General features: G+C 41.9%; 1 long non-coding RNA gene across 1 annotated transcript; it reads left to right on the plus strand.

Annotated features, from left to right (window-relative positions):
- The first annotated feature begins 15,608 nt into the window (after positions 1–15,608).
- Positions 15,609–18,049, plus strand: LOC139028622 (uncharacterized). The gene is made up of 2 exons (XR_011480820.1): positions 15,609–15,746; positions 16,893–18,049. It is a non-coding gene; the product is annotated as an uncharacterized lncRNA (long non-coding RNA).
- Positions 18,050–18,173: the final 124 nt, after the last annotated feature.

The raw sequence follows: 18,173 nt of genomic DNA on the forward strand, positions 1-18,173 counted from the left end.
TGGCCAGTTCTTTATAATCTCCACCCAGGCACTTCCAGAGGACTGGCACCCCTCATAGCCTGGTCCTCTCTAGGTCTCTTCCTAGGTTCTGGCCTTCTAGGGAGTTTTTCCTAGCCACCGTGCTTCTACATCTGCATTGCTTGCTGTTGGGGTTATAGCGTGTGTCGTGTACCAGCACTTTGTGACATCAGCTGATGTAAGAAGGGCTTTATAAATACATTTGATTGATTGATTGATTTAATTTAATTTTTCTCACTGTCTTGTCTTGGTGACATTGGAACTTTGTAAATACTCATTTTACACGCCTTCAACTGCTACATTTATTTGGATGTATAGGTTAGCTAGCCAGTTTATGGAATCAAAATGAAAGTTGCTTTAAATGGTCTTGACCACTAGATGGTAGTGTTAAGCTGTACAGGATTTACAAACAATGTGTTTCACTGCAAGGAGGACATTAATAGTGTATTTCCATGCAGGATTTACCCCAGTGTTTTACCCAAAAGGCTCAGACTTTTCTCTTTCCACCTACACGGGCCGGCAACCGTGTCTCACTGGGCCATGGCTCCGCTGGACCTGCTCTCACTTGGGGCCAAAGCCAGGCCACTGGTACTTTTCAGCTACTATTTAAATAACAATGGCTAGCTGTGGACTTCAACATCTTCTCACAAAGCAACTGTATTGATTATGCAGAGGTTGTTGATTCTGCTCTTCACAAGAKCTCACTGTCAGCCCTAGCTATGGAAACATCATTTCCCTATTATAACATAAGGGTGTATACACTAGTGTAACACTGGTGTTACAGTCAAAAACCAGTATGGATGTTGAGCCCTACTATTGTTATATGGCAAGTTTGGCAACCAAGTTTCCCTATGAAAGTTTAGTTAGGGGTAATAGTGATTTGACTGTTGGAAAATGGGATGTTACATTGTGTGTTTTTTCCACATTATATTAACTCATCAGTTTTATGAACTCATATACACTGTAAAAAAAATATATATATAATTGTTTCAAATGAATATTGTGAAGTAGCCTAACTTGTTCCACAGCCAATTGTTTTTGTTTATTCAACTTCTCGGTCAAAGTGTTACCTGAACTTAACATTTTTAGTTGGTCCAAACTTAGCTCCAACATAAGAAAACGTAAGGAAAAATTAAGTCAACTTAAAATGATGTGTTTTCTCAAATTGTCTCATATGTTTATTCAGCTAGAGATTATTCGTTTGGCATTTTACATTAAAATAAAAGTGGTGGAACTTGTTACATACATAGTGCTTTCAACATAGAATGTTTTCAACTTACATATTTGACACAATGAGCATATTCATTTATACAGTATTTCATATTCACCATGTCCTTACCTGGGATTTGTACCTCTTGGGTCACAAAATCAAAACAATGATCAGAAAATAGTCAGATTGACTGATACTTGACACAGACGTGGCGTAGCAGGAGGACCAGAATACCATGAACTAAGAGGTTGTTAGTTAAGATCTCAGGTTAGAATAATAGATACGGTATGAATGAACATGCTGTAATCATGTGCGTCAAGTACTGTAACCAGTTCCACAGCATTTGTTAGTTAAGATGCCCAAAGAATTTATAATTGAATGAACAGATGAGACAATGATCAAGTTGAGCAAACACATAAATTAAATTGACATATTTTCTTGACAAAGTTTCTCAAGTTAAGTTTAGGCTAACACTTGTTTTATTTGTTAAGACGAAACTTTGACTGAAAAGTTCAGTAAACTAAAAAAGGCTGTGGAACCAGTCACTTCATAATAATTAGTTCAAACAACTAGATTAATCAGTCTGAGATCAATTTAAATGCAATTGAAAATCAAATCAAGCACATCATGAGAGCCTTGGAATTCAGAGTTTGAGGGGGAAGGATAACCTGTTGCGCAGCGAGAGCCAACTCCTCATAGCTGTTTGACACATGGAATGAAATAAGGATTCCTATAAACAGGTTGCGCAACATTTCTAATTGCGTGAGAAAGAGGTGTGATGGCCTCTATTAAAAATAGGAGGATCCCATCAGCATTCTATAGGCTAGGCCTACTATATTTATGTATCAACGTTCCTAATATTAAGCACATTGCCTTGCTTTATAAATTGCTCCGCATTAAAAGCGCCCTCCATTCACTTTTCAAGTACATATGGAGGACCAGTTTGGACATGTCTTTTTCCCCCTGCCCCTAATTTCACACATATATTATTTAGTATATATCAAGCCAAGATTAAATTGAGAATAGTCTGATGGGTGAGAATACCAATGACGTGCCACTGGCGTTAAACAAAGCAAACAAAGCATACAATACCCTTGTCTGCACATTATGCATTGAATCTATTCTTCCGCGCCTAAAAACCTTTTCCTTTTACTCTCTGTTCCGAACGCACTAGACGACCAGTTCTTATAGCCTTTAGCCGTACCCTTATCCAACTCATTCTCTGTTCCTCTGGTGATGTAGAGGTTAACCCAGGCCCTGCAGCGCCTAGCTCCACTCCCATTCCCCAGGCGCTCTCATTTGTTGACTTCTGTAACCGTAATAGCCTTGGTTTCATGCATGTTAACATTAGAAGCCTCCTCCCTAAATGTGTTTTATTCACTGCTTTAGCACACTCTGCCAACCCAGATGTCATAGCCGTGTCTGAATCCTGGCTTAACTATAACTATAACATCCTTAACTATAACATTTTCCGACAAGATAGAGCTGCCAAAGGTGGCYGAGTTGCAATCTACTAAAGGGATAGCCTGCAGAGTTCTGTCATACTGTCCAGGTCTGTGCCCAAACAATTCAAGCTTCTACTTTAAAAAATGCACCTTTCCAGAAACAAGTCTCTCACCGTTGCTGCTTGTTACAGACCATCTTCAGCCCCCAGCTGTGCCCTGGACACCATATGTGAATTGATTGCTCCCCATTTATCTTCAGAGTTTGTACTGTTAGGTGACCTAAACTGGGACACGCTTAACACCCCGGCCATCCTACAATCTAAGCTAGATGCCCTCAATCTCACACAAATTATCAAGGAACCCACCAGGTACAACCCTAAATCCGTAACCATGGGCACCCTCTTAGATATCATCCTGACCAACTTGCCCTCTAAATACACCTCTGCTGTCTTCAACCAGGATCTCAGCGATCATTGCCTCATTGGCTGCGTGTGTAATTGGCTGTGTGTGTAATGGACCACCCCTCATCACTGTCAAACACTCCCTAAAACACTTCAGCGAGCAGGCCTTTCTAATCAACCTGGCCCGGGTATGCTGGAAGGACATTGACCTCATCCCATCAGTAGAGGATGCCTGGTTGCTCTTTAAAAATACTTTCCTCTCCATATTAAATAATGTAGAACTAAGAACAGATATAGACCTTGGTTCGCCTCAGACTTGACTGCCCTTGACCAGCACAAAAACATCCTGTGGCGTTCTGCATTAGTATCGAATAGCCCCCGCGATATGCAACTTTTCAGGGAAGTCAGGAACCAATATCCTCAGGCACTTAGGAAAGCTAAGGCTAGCTTTTTCAAACAGAAATGTGCATCCTGTAGCACTAATTCCAAAAGGTTTTGTGACACTGTAAAGTCCATGGAGAATAAGAGCACCTCCTCCCAACTGCACACTGCACTGAGGATAGGAAACATTGTCACCACCGATAAATCTACGATAATTGATCATTTCAATAAGCATTTTTCTACGGCTGGCCATGCTTTCCACCTGGCTACCTCTACCCCGGCCAACATCTCAGCACCCCCTATAGCAACTTGCCCAAGTCCCCCCACTTCTCCTTCACCCAAATCTAGACAGCTGATGTTCTGAAAGAGCTAAAAAATCTGGATCCCTACAATTCAGCTGGGCTATACAATCTGGACCCTCTCTTTCTAAAATTATCCGCCGAAATTGTTGCATCCGCTATTACGAGCCTGTTCAATCTCTCTTTCGTATCGTCTGAGATCCCCAAAGATTGGAAAGCTGCCACAGTCATCCCCSTCTTCAAAGGGGGAGACACTCTAGACCCAAACTAATACAGACCTATATCCATCCTGCCCTGCCTTTCTAAAATCTTTGAAAGTCAAGTTAACAAACAGATCACCGACCATTTAGAATCCCACCGTACCTTCTCCACTATGCAATCTGGTTTCCGAGCTGGTCATGGGTGCACCTCAGCCACGCTCAAGGTCCTAAACGATATCATAACCGCCATCGATAAAAGACAGTACTGTGCAGCRGTKTTCATCGATCTGGCCAAGGCTTTTGACTCTGTCAATCACCACACTCTTATCGGCAGACTCAATAGCCTTGGCTTCTCAAATGACTGCCTCGTTCACCAACTACTTCTCAAATAGAGTTCAGTGTGTCAAATCGGAGGGCCTGTTGTCCGGACCTCTGGCAGTCTCTATGGGGGTTCCACAGGGTTCAATTCTCGGGCCGACTCTTTTTTCTGTATACATCAATGATGTCGCTCTTGCTGCTGGTGATTCTCTGATCTACCTCTATGCAGACAACACCATTCTGTATACATCTGGCCCTTCTTTGGACACTGTGCTAACAAACCTCCAAACAAGCTTCAATGCCATACAACACTCCTTCCGAGGCCTCCAATTGCTTTTAAATGTCACTGAAACCCTTAACAAAGAGTTGCAGTCTGTTTTGGAATGGGTAGCTAGTAATAAACTGGTCCTGGAACAAATCATTCCCTAAGTTCTAGACCTCAGCTGAATCTGGTAATGAATGTTGTGGCTGTTGAACAAGTTGAGGAGACTAAAATTACTTGGCGTTACCTTAGATTGTAAACTGTCATGGTCAAAACATATAGATTCAATGGTTGTAAAGATGGGGAGAGGTCTGTTCGTAATAAAGAGATGCTCTGCTTTATTGAAACCACACTCTGCAAAYCAAGTCCTGCAGGCTCTAGTTTTATCTTATCCTGATTATTGTCCAGTAATATGGTCAAGTGCTGCAAAGAAAGACCAAGTTAAGCTGCAGCTGGCCCAGAACAGAGCTGCATGTCTTGCTCTTCATTGTAATCAGAGGGCTAATATTAATAACCTCTTCTTAGATAAGAGCTGAAGAAAGACAGACTGTGTTACTTCTTGTTTTGATAAGAAACATTAAGGTGTTGAAAATTCCAAATTGTTTGCATAGTCAACTTACACACAGCACTGATACACACACTTAACCCACCAGACATGCCACCAGCGGTGTTTTCATAGCCCCCTGTTCCAGAACAAATTCGAGGAAACGTACAGTATTATAAAGAGTCAAGAGTTTATGGAACTCCCTTCCATCTTGAATAGTGCAAGTGAACAGCAAACCTTGTTTCAAAAAACAAATAAAGCAACACTTCAAGGCACAGCGCCTCTCCACCATGTGATCTACTTGTTGTGTGTATGTACTGACATGTTTGTGTAACTGATAGATGCACACACACACTACATGTTAATGTTTTTAAATGTATGCAAATTGTAAAGTATTTTGTCTACAATTTTGTCTGTAATGTATTTCTCGTTATATGTCGACCCCAGTAAGACTTGCTTCGCCATTGGCGTCGGCTAATGGGGATCCTAAAAAATCTACATATAAAATCMAAATATTATTACTTGTGAATGATGCCAGCGTGTGCAGTCTAAAACAGCACATTGATTTTTCAAATCCTAGTGGCATGCATCATGTAACCTAGCCCATAGGCCTATATGCTTTGATAAGGTTTTATCAAAACTAAAGCAGGACATAGCCCTATTTGGTAAAAGACCAAGTCCATATTATGGCAAGAACAGCTCAATTAAGCAAAGAAAAACGACAGTCCATCGTTACTTTAGGACATGAATGTCAGTCAATACGGAAAATTTCAAGAGCTTCTTCAAGTGCAGTCGCAAAAACCATCAAGCGTTATGATGAAACTGTCTCTGATGAGGACCGCCACAGGAAAGGAAGACCCAGAGTTACCTCTGCTGCAGAGGATAAGTTCACTAGAGTTACCAGCCTCAGAAATTACAGCCCAAATAAATGCTTCACAGAGTTCAAGTAACAGACACATCTCAACATCAACTGTTCAGAGGAGACTGTGTGAATCAGGCCTTCATGGTCGAATTTCTGCAAAGAAACCACTACTAAAGGACACCAATATGAAGAAGAGACTTGTTGGGCCAAGAAACACAAGCAATGTACATCAGACCCTGGTGGAAATCTGTCCTTTGGTCTGATGAGTCCAAATTTGAGATTTTTGGACACCCCGAATGAGTTCAAAAACAATAACCCTCCAAAAAAGCTTTTGTTGTTGTTGGTTGGGGCCCCGTAGCGGTTACATGAGAGGCAGTTTCATCATAACYCTTGATGGTTTTTGCGACTGCACTTGAAGAAGCTCTTGAAATTTTCCGTATTGACTGACATTCATGTCCTAAAGTAACGATGGACTGTCGTTTTTCTTTGCTTAATTGAGCTGTTCTTGCCATAATATGGACTTGGTCTTTTACCAAATAGGGCTATCTTCTGTATACCACACTTTCCTTGTCACAACACAACTAATTGGCTCAAACGCATTAAGAAGGAAAGAAATTCCACATATTTATTTCTAACAAGGCACACCTGTTTAATTGAAATGCATTCCAGGTGACTATCTCATGAAGCTGCTTGAGAAAATGCCAAGAGTGTGCAAAGCTGTCATCAAGGCAAAGGGTGGCTGCTTTGAAGAATCTTGTTTAACACTTTTTTGGTTACTACATGATTCCATATGTGTTATTTCATAGTTTTGATGACTTCATTATTATTATTCAGTGTAGAAAATAATAAAAATAAAGAAAAACCCTTGAATGAATAGGTTTGTCCAAACTTTTGACTAGTACTGTATGCAGGGCCGGTTCTATGCATAAGCGACATAAGAGGTCACTTAAGGCCCCCTGCCGCTAACCTGTAGTAATCATGGCAGAATAACGACCTGGCAGGTTACGTGCTCAGGGGCTCTGACCTCCAGAGAGCCGCCATTGATTTTGTTAGTCATTCTCACTCGGACATCATATTAACATGGCATAAGTCATTACAACATGTGTGGAATTGCATAAAATTAGCTTTTAAACTGCATACATTTCTCTCCACCCTATGGCAAAATCTGTAGAATTGCAGAAACGTGATTTAAAACTGTGGCTTGTAGGCTATGCTTTGAGGCCCGGAGATGCTAAACATGTGTATTACAGTGAGACCAGCAGTTATTTGCATGACAGTTACCAGCTGACAAAATGTAATGACTGCCAATTCCCTACATAAACCTCTAATGGCACATGACGACTCTCTGGCTTTTGGCCTGTTGTAGAAGTTCACATCCTCTAGCCAAGGTGGTCCGCTGTTCAAGGACAGGTCAGAGATGGTATCTGCTTCCTCTCTCTATCTCGCTCTCTCTCTCGCTCTCTCGCTCTGTCGCTCACGCTCTCGCTCTCTCGCTCACTCCCCCACCCCCTTGTTTCCTCATCCTACCAGTACATTCCCTAGGGAAAGGGGTTTGGTTTGACATGTTGTGTCTGGTGCACATTCTTTGAAGCCAAGGAACCGGGCTTGACCAATCATGTTCTGTCAAATGCTCTGGGGAGAGAGAATGTGTCATGAAGGAAAATCCTCAAGGAAATGTACTTAGAAACAGTTCCATCTACAGAGGTTTTTGTCACAATTAGCTTTTATATAAGTGGGTCTCAGACACACACTGGAAACATATGTCACTCCCTGGAATCCCTGTAGCTTTATATAACAATTATATGATTGTTACTCAGCTCAGACTAAAGCATGATTTTTTTATCCAACCCACAGGCCCAGAGGACAGGGTGTGACACGTTGCCGTGGTAACACTGTCTTACACTGTCTTATACTGTCTTACATTGTCTTATACTCTCAGCCCAATTTCTTCATGCCAGATAAGAAATCTGCTGTCTATGTAATCGATCAGACATCAAGAGTATTTCAAAAGCAACTGCAGCAGATATAGTTGCATATTAGTAATAGTGCATAAATATTGACATTTGAATGTAAAGTAAAACCTTGTACAAGGCTATACAACCTTCAAGACAATATGAGCCTTCTTAAGTCTGGTAAAAATGTGTTCTACATTTTTTATCCAACCCACAGGCCCAGGGTGTGCCATGTCGCCGTGGTAACAGGGTTATGTGATCGTCACACCCTATCCTCTGGGCCTGTGGGTTGGATAAAAAATGTAGAATACACACTCTTGAACACTGCATGACCTGCTCCCTCTAAAACGAGGTGACTGCACCCCCAGGCTCCTGAGAAACAGCCACCAACTGTCCTGATTCACTACCTGAATGCCCCCCGAGAAACACCACTCTATCCACTGCTGTCAGACTGTACAACAACTCTAGCTCTTAAATGTTTTCCCTAAAATTGTCTTTTTCACAATCACATTTTAACATTTCAGTTTACATCATGAAAAAATATCCTGTAAAGTTTGAAGTGTCCTGTATTCTATTTCTGCTATATATTATGTGTTATGAATTTGATGAGGGTGTTGCAATTTTTTATAATGACAATTCTGCATTTCTTGAGCAAGATTCAATCAACTCAAACTCAAGACGATTATGAGACAGTATAATGAGTATATGACAGTATAAGACAGTAGACAGGCAGCGTTTCATCAGTTGTCGTGATTTATGTACGTCAGAAGTCCTGATATTCTGGTCCGATTAAAGCAGTTGGCCATAATTCTGTTCCATTTATCACTCATACTTATTTATGTGCCCTTCAAAACCACACACACACACAACACACACACACACACACACACACACACACACACACACACACACACACACACACACACACACACACACCACCACACAACCCACACGCACACCGCACACGCACAACGCACACGCACACGCCACACACGCACACGACAACACACACAACACACACACACACACACACACACACACACGCACACACACTTTCTTTCAGAGACTGAATAAGACTCCCCACTCATAACTCTTATCTCATTTTATTATGTCTGAGAGCTTATAATACTGTCATAAAACTGTGACATGTTGGAAGACGGATGGTTGCAGGGATTTATTGTTCTAAAAAAATATTCCTCATCTGCTTTCCAGTGTGTGTGTGCATGTATGTGTATGGCTCCAGTTTGTTATGTGCTGCATCATCTCTTACTTTACTCTAGAAATGAACATCTCAGACTGCTGCAGTATCACTGGTATTTCACACTGCATCTTGTTGAATAAAACATATTGAAGTGAATTAAGCATATTCATGACTAGAAAGAAGAATCCATTCACATAATGTTGCAGCCCATGAGTAGCCCGTGTTAGTACTATTCATTTATATTGATTCACAATGTCCCTAGCCTGGTCCCAGATCTGTTTGTGCTATCATGTCAACTCCTTGTCATGCCAAACATATTTGGGATGACAAGGAGTTGACATGGTAGCGCAAACAGATCTGGGACCAGGCTCCAATTTCCAATGAAAATCTTGATCATTTTGACATTTAATTGAAATAAGTTTATTATACTCTAATGCTAAAGTATTCAAAGCATTGAACTGGTTAGAAAATAGTATTTAGTCACCACATATTTCCCTGTCATAAATTTCAAAAAGCCTTGGTGGGATCTGTCATCTTTGTTCTAAGGCCATTCAGTCACCCTGTCTTTTCAGCTACGTATAAAACGTCTCAGATCAAAAAGAGCAGGAGAAGTGATTCATTCACAACTTTGGCCTTCTGTGGATGAACACTCAAATAATCGCCAGCGTTATTTGTTGACAGTTACAACCATCTCCATCCAACTGTCAAACTCTTTCTGGAAGTTGGAACATTAGCATGCTATGCTAGGCTAGCTACCCCATGCTCCCTTCTATTATAAGTTACCAGGCTAATGGTGCCTAGCCCAGTCAGTCCTGAGTGTGTCCACCTGTGCTAAGCAGCTAAGTAGCCCTGGAGAGATAAGCAGGTCACCCTCCTGCTGCGCCTGGCCCCATTACCCACACTGCTCTGGGGAGTGCCAGCTGTTTGAGGGAATGTGGTTATGGAGATGACTAATAGGTGTGCTGCTACCATGGCTCCCTGATGACCTAACCTCCTCCCCCTTCCTCCCTCCCAGGGCCTGTATGGGGTACGGCATGGCTTTGCCAGGCTGATGGTGTGGGCGGGTCACGCTCGAAGGGAAGAGGACTTCCTCCTGACTGATTGGCTCCTTTTTGGCGCGCTGATGTCAGACACTGATACAGGTAGTTACGCCTTTTACATACAGGGTCTCCCAGCCACTGATCCAGGTACATGGTTCTTCTCGACACGGCCTACTGCTGAGATAATTTCAGCTTCAGTAATGGTTCTTTCTGGTGTTCATGGAGAATGACTAGATTTTTTTTGCTGTCAAACTTATTTACTTGATGTGACTGAAATTGGAAGTCTACATAAGTATAAAGGCATAGTCTATAGGCATTTTGCGTTGTTCAAAGAACACCATGTTCCGTCATTCATCTGTCCTATCCACTCTGCTCTGTCACTGTTATCTGCACCTAACTGTGATGCATGGCTCTCTCTCTTTCTGTAACATATCACCTCCTCTCTCTCCACTGTCTTTCCACCTGAAACATGATGGATAAGCTGCTGCAGCATGTCATAGCTGACACTATATATAGTCTGCCCTTGAGTAGAGTGATGTGTCCTCTACAGGTGATCTGAACTGAAGGGAGCTGTTCTCCTCTTTGATAAGTGGATCACCAGCATTACCATATCTCTCTTCATGATACAACAATAGTCAAGAGGTCCTTGTAAAGTTACTCTATAGCCACAGCAGTACATGTAATGCTCATCATTTGATTGTTCATTATTTACTTATTTATTCCAAAGAGAGGTTGATCTTACCGCATGTCAGTGCAGCTCTGTGTGTCCCCAAAATTGCACCCTTTTCCTTATGGGCCATGCTCAAAATTAGTGCACTATATATGGAATAGGGGTCTAAAGTAGTGCACTATATAGGGAATAGGGTTCCATTTGGGATGCAACCTCTGTGAATAAAAAAAAAAAAGAAGCCCTTTTTCTCCCCAATTTTGTGATATCCAATTGGTAGTTACAGTCTTGTCCCATCGCTGCAACTCCCGTATGGACTCGGGAGAGGCGAAGGTCGAAGGTCATGCGACCCCCGAAACACAACCCTGCCAAGTCACACTGCTTCTTGACAAACTGCTCACTTAACCTGGAAGCCAGCCACACCAATGTGTCTGAGGAAACACTGTACAGCTGCTGACCAAAGTCAGCGTGCACTGCTCCCAGTCTGCCACTGGAGTCGCTAGAGCGCGATGGGACAAGGACATCCCGGCCGGCTAAACCCTCCCCTAACCCAAACGACGCTGGGCCAATTGTGCGCCGCCTCATGGCTCTCCCAGTCAGCTGCGACATAGCCTGCGATTGAACTTGGGTCTGTAGTTACGCCTTAGACCGCTGCGCCACTCGGGAAGCCAACCTCTGTGAACCTCTGTAAATTAAAGTAAACAGGAGTGAGACCGTTGTGCGCAGACTCACACTGAGCGTTCCGTATCCCAGCAGGCATCAGTAGCCTCATCACTTTGAATAGCATCACTGGGCAATGCACAGGGTTAGGCCCCTAATGCCAGGATGCRCAGGCTGTGATCTGTCTCACCACTCCAAATATAGTGCACTCCACTTTTCCTTSTGAGAGTGCCAGGCCATTAAAATGTTATTTCCTTCTATTCTCACTCTCATACATGAGCATTATTGAAGGTTGTGCAGATAGTTCAAGCACAAATAGATTATTCTAGTGCTGCATAACTTACTGAGAGCATACTAAATGAGACCTCATTTAGGACATATCACAAGGATTATGCTGTCACACTCTTGTTGTTGACATGTTGTAGGCTATGAGTCCGACCCTGTCATTTCATATCAGATGTAGGCTACTGGAGATCTTTGAGAAGAGACAGATGATTTATCTGTATCTGGCTGTCAAGTGTCACAGTWAAATGGTCTACACTCATTGAACACAGGGTTCCAAAAGGATTCATCAGCTGTTGTCACGACTTCCACCGAAGGTGGTTCCTCTCCCTGTTCGGGGGTGCTCTGCGGTCGCCGGTCTACTAGCCATCACCGATCCATTTTTCCTTTTCTGTTTGTTTTGTCTTTGGTCCTTTCACACTTGGTTTCATTTGCCTTAATTTCTGTGTGTATATATTTACCCTGTTGCCTYCCTAGGTTTGTGTGGGATTATTTTATTTTGTGATGTAGCTCGGTGAGGTTTTTTATTTTCACGCATTTAAGCATTTAAGAGTGTGTTATTTAGGAGCTTTGTTTGTTCCTCCTTGCGTGAGTAACGGGTGTCTCTGTTGTCGAGGGTGTTTGACTTTTGTATTGTGCCATAACTGTATTTGGTGGACTTGCCTATTAAAAGTACACATCTCAGACATCTCTGCTCTCCTGCGCCTGACTCCTTCACCTACCTCCTTACGCAACATTGTCACAGCTGTCCCCATAGGAGAACCCTTTTTGGTTCCAGGTWGCAGCCTTTTTGGTTTCAGGCAGAACCCTCTTTGGTCTCATGTAGAACCCTCTGTGGAAAGGGTTCTARATGGAACCAAAAAGGGTTTTACCTGGAACCAAAACTAGTTCCTCAAAGTGTTCTCCTATGGGGACAGCCAAAGAACTCTTTTAGGTTCTAGATAGCACCTTTTTTTTCTAAGAGTGTAGAGTGGGTATAGATAAATCAGTATTTGTTTTGTGTTGTACCACATACAACATTGGCCTATTGAATATTATAGTGTACTTACAGTATTAGGGATTCTACCAGTGGGTGGTCTGGTTGTATATGTCTTTCCCCCCAGTAACAGCTGTGTATTTCCTGCTGCAACGGCTGCACTGACAAGACAATCTATTCAATCAAAACTGATATCAGGGAATTTTAAATGATTTCCAGTGGATATTACTTTTTTAACGGAGTGAAGCATTTCTTTCACACTTTCTCATTAATTAAGCAATCGAAGCACGCATTCCTTCATCACAAGATTGTTCTTTTGGTAGCCCCAGCAATATCTCTCTTAGATTGGAGAATCAGAGCAGATTTCACTCTGTCTGTTGATATCCACAAATCCTGCGGGTCTGACCATAGAATCGGAATTTCAGCGTTCTAATTCTGATTCCATGCATTTCCCAGTGGGGTTGGAACCTGGGTTTATCTCAGAGGAGGAGGCACTTCTCATGCCTTTATTATTCTTTAATTGCGTAGAGACCTCAGTGTCCCGTGAGCAAGATAACCCTCTATGCCCTTGGCCTCAGCAGAGTGAGAGGTTACTGCTTTCTCTGACCACTTTACTCAGGGTTAGTCATGGGTTGTGGCCCACGGGTTTCAAGATACTAGATGGTCGAACAACTGAGAATTTCCCACGATGATGGTTTTCTCCGTAAGACTATGTTGCTGTTGTGATCCAAGGCTGTGATTGAGGTCTAGTGTCCCATGATTGAATCCCTGTTGGTGTCCCTGTCAGTCAAGGACACTTTAGTCAAACAACAAGGATTAGCCTGCTGCAATTTCCTGGGAGATTATGCTAATGCTAATACTGCAATTTCCCCACGGTTTTGTCTTCCGCCTGTGTCCTAATTTGTAACCACTGAACAGAACAGATCTGTGTGCTGTGTTATGCATGAAATGTTCGTGATTGTTCTTTTTTTCCCCTAAAGTAATATCCCCAAGTAGCATAGTAATAGACCACAATTAGGGACCCATCCAAGCCCTCCGGTTATAATATTTCTGAAATAATGATCTACTTTTCTTCCACCTTATGGTGTTACTGTGGAAACTGATGAAACAGCTGCTGCTGAAGGGGCGAGGTTTCCATGGCTACGAGGACATCCCATCCCTCCGCCCTGCTGTCTGTCGTAGATCTGGTGGGGCGGTGGTGAGGGGGGAGGGGCGTTTGTGGTTGGAACACAATGTGCTGTCATCAGACGAGCATTATGGGAGTAGGAAGACGGAACGATCCAATCTATGACTGAAAGGTAGGGTGACCCCTAGGGCTGCCTACCCCCCTCATTCTATTTACATCCTATTTCCTTCCACTAGATTGAGGGTTTACCCCTTCAAGGAGAAAAAGATTTGAACTTGACTAAATACAGAGAATATCTTCTCTACAGGGAATCCTTGGAGCTGCACTGGTATGCTTTACTGACAGTATGCTCAGCTCTGTGCTTGTCGACTCTACAGTGTGTTCACAAGGAATAGCATGAACATCAAAATCACAGGAGGCTGCTGAGGGGAGGACGGCTCATAATAATGGCTGGAGCGAATGGAATGGCGTCACACACATTTTATGTATTTGATACCATTCCACTGATTCTGCCCCAGCCATTACCATGAGCCCATCCTCCCCAATTAAGCTGCCACCAACCTCCTGTGATAGAAATAGAATGTTATTCTATAGTCATAGATGTTAGAGTTCAAACATAATGCACTATATATACTGCTGCCTGTTAGTCAACTGTGTTGCTGTATGAGAATAAGGCAGGCTATGCGCTTGGAGACCTGACAGCTTTGTCATTATCTCATCACCGTCAATATTCTGCATGCCAGTCAGTCAGGCTCACTGACACTGCTGTGTCACTCTGTGTCTCTGCTATTTGCATCCTTAACTCAAGTGTTTACTGCTGCTCAACTCTCACCTCGTCTCGATGTCTCTTACTCAGCAGGCTGAGGGTGTTTGGAAAGTTCCAGTCACAAACACAGCCATCACAGCAGCAAGATTTGTGACCTGTTGCCATAAAAAAGGGCAACCAGTGACGAACAAACACCATTGTAAATACAACATATATTTATGTTCACTTTTGTTTAATATCTATTTCACTTGCTTTGGCAATGTAAACATATGTTACCTGCAATAGCCCTTTAATTTGAAATTGAGAGAGAGGGAGGAGAGAGAGAAGACAGCAGAGAGAGAGAGACAGAGACAGAGAGAGACACGAGAGAGACAGAGAGAGGAGAGAGAGAGGAGAGAGAGAGAGAGAGAGGAGAGAGAGAGAGAGAGAGAGAGAGAGAGAGAGAGAGAGAGAGAGAGAGAGAGAGAGAGAGAGAGAGAGAGAGAGAGAGAGACAGGACGAGAGCAGACAGACAGACAGACAGACAGACCAGACAGAAGACAGACAGACAGACAGACAGACAGACAGACAGACAGACAGACAGACAGACAGACAGACAGACGACAGACAGACGACAGACAGAGACAGACAGACGACGACAGACGACGCAGAGACAGACAGACAGAGACAGACAGACAGAGAGAGAGAAGACAGAGAGACAGGAGACAGAGAGAGAGGAGAGAGAGAGGAGAGAGAGAGAAGAAGAGAGAGAGAGAGAGGAAGAGAGAAGAGAGACAGAGAGACAGAGAGACAGAGAGGAGAGAGAGAGAGATAGTTGAGAGAAAGAGATTCAGCTGTGTAAATAGCAATGTGAGAGCTCCTCTGCTCTTTTCCAGTATAATGAACAGTGAACTGAGTGTGGCTCTGGACTCTGCAGTGACTTGGTCACAGGATCAAAGTTCAGTTTAATACAAAGTATTTAAACAGACAGCTTATCATTATACTGGTCAATAGTTGACTGCACAGTGCACGTTTGACCCCATTCTGCTCGGAACACTAAAAGATTCAACTGAACAGCGCTCAAAATATGAAGATTTGGAATACTCAACTCACCCAAGCATGTTAAAGTGCATTAGTACGACACTCAAAAATCCAAGGTGAGATAGAAGGGCCAAATGTAATTTAGATCTATTCATATTTTATCGTGACAGATTATAATGGCAGCCGGGTCGATCTTGTATTCTGGTGGCATTTGCGTCCTTTGCCTTTGCAACCATGAAAAAGAAGTATAATGACATATAGTTACGCATCATGTTTTTGTTTATGTTGAACTGTTTATTAATGATAAACATKATGCAAGTCCTTTATACTTCAAAACGTTATGTTTATGCGTTGTTTAAAGTACTTAGGGTAAGCAAATTGGCTTGTCCTAGTAGTGATGTATAGATTTGTAGTGATATGTTTTGGGGATTTAGAGATATCTAACTATTATTTTGAATGCAAAAAAGTAGAAAAAATATTTAATATATTGTATATTGATCAATAAAAACATAGAAGGCTATTTAAATACCTWTTTTTTTTTACTAGTATAATTTGTGTCCGTCAGTATTATGTCATTGGTGTTACCGCCTTGAAAATCACTCATTACAAAGATATACAAGGACCTTGAGCATTCTCTCCAGTGGAAAACTGTTATCGAGGGAAGGATCTATTAAAAATAAAATGATTAGCTAATTACACCCTTTCAGTATGTCATACATTTGAGGATTCCACTAATACGTGGTGTGTCTCAATCCAAAGTGTCACTTGGTGTTAGTCAATTTAAATGAGGGGGAAATAACATTGTGAGCCAAATAATTAATCATATCACTTTAACAAATCTTTTTTAAAGGATTGATTGCATTAGAGTTGAACATTTGTGGCRTCCATTTCAGAAAATTGTACTAAAATGTCTCACTGGTGTTATCATCACTGGTGTTATCATCACTGGTGTTACTGTATCATCATTGGTGTTAATACTCCTACTGGTGGCACAATATTATCATAATGGTAAACATTATTTAAAGTCATTACGCTGCCATATTAGTTGATTTAGAATTTGGAAGATGTACCCAAATATATTTCAATGAAATTAAAAACTAGAAAAAGGAAGTTCATTTTTTCTGAAATGCCATGCCCAAATGCCACCGTAATTCAAGAAAGTATGTTTGAATCATTCCTGTTGTCACCTCATGTGTATATTCAGTCCTTGTCTGTGTGTGTTGTAATTGCTGACATTGCTGATCATCAACTTTAATACTTAGGGGACTGGGAAACTAGTCAAGATTGAGGGAGAGATGAATGGAGCAAAGTACAGAGAGATCCTGGATGAAAACCTTCTCCAGAGCGCTCAGGACTTCAGACTGGGGCGAAGGTTCATCTTCCAACAGGACATCGACCCTAACCACACTGCCAAGACTACGCAGGAATGGCTTCGGGACAAGGGGTCTGAATACTTTCCGAATGCACTGTACAATACGTAGTTTGTGGTCTTCATTTCTAATGGGTTTTCAGAGAAAAATGTTCCCCCGGGTTCCCCTGAAGAAATGATCAATACCTAATTATAGAATACTGTGTGAGATACAATGTGCAATACTGTGTTTTCAGAGAGAGAGAGAAAGGGATACCTCACCGTCTAGTTAATGCTTTCAGATCCCCTCGCATCGATCCTTCACATGAAGTTGTCCTTTTAAATAATTTAACAACAATATGTCTTTTTCACTATACCACACTTGGGTAAACAATGTTGAGGATTGTTTCTAGTAATACTAACAGAAACAGAACAATGGGCATATAGCCTACCACTTTATTTAAAGTGTATTTATCACAACACATGGTACGGTAAAAACAGTACAAAAACAATACATCGGAATAACATTATTACCACACGTTGTGATTGTCTTTGCTTATCTTGTATGTGGCTTGTCCATCTCACAGGGCCCCAGCAAGACTTAGGATCCATAGGGTAAAGATAATAGATGTATTACTCATTGTGTGTGGAGATGACCTTATTATTCTGTAAGAGCWGCGTTCATGGTCACCAGAACACAGTCTGTGTCCCAATGCACTGACATGGCCTTGTACTGTCTGTGAATCCAATGTTAGCATAACTTTATATGTAAGTCAGAGTAAAACCAACAGTGGTCCTCTGAGGCTTAGTTGGTAGAGCATAGCGCTTGCAATGCCAAAATAGTGGGTTCTACTCCTATATGAAAAAAATGATGCACTGTAAGTCGCTTTGGACAAAAGCGTCTGCTAAATGGCATATATATAGAGATATATTATTTTATGTTGTAAAATACAGGAGAAGTGCTTCATAAAGGGGCTCTAGAGGAAAGGGAGACACTCTAAATGCTACTCGGGACGAACGTGTAATGTGTCATTAAAGAGGCTGTATTTGAACAGCTCCTGTCATAACTCAGTTATTATTCATGTGTGGATTATTAATATGGCGGAGTGTGTTATGCATGTGCATTTTAATAGCATGGGCAATAACACGTGTTTTACATCTAATGAGATTAGGCTKTATTCAATAACCAGTCTAT

The sequence above is a fragment of the Salvelinus sp. IW2-2015 genome, linkage group LG14, assembly GCF_002910315.2.
Source record: "Salvelinus sp. IW2-2015 linkage group LG14, ASM291031v2, whole genome shotgun sequence".
Classification (NCBI taxonomy): domain Eukaryota; kingdom Metazoa; phylum Chordata; class Actinopteri; order Salmoniformes; family Salmonidae; genus Salvelinus; species Salvelinus sp. IW2-2015.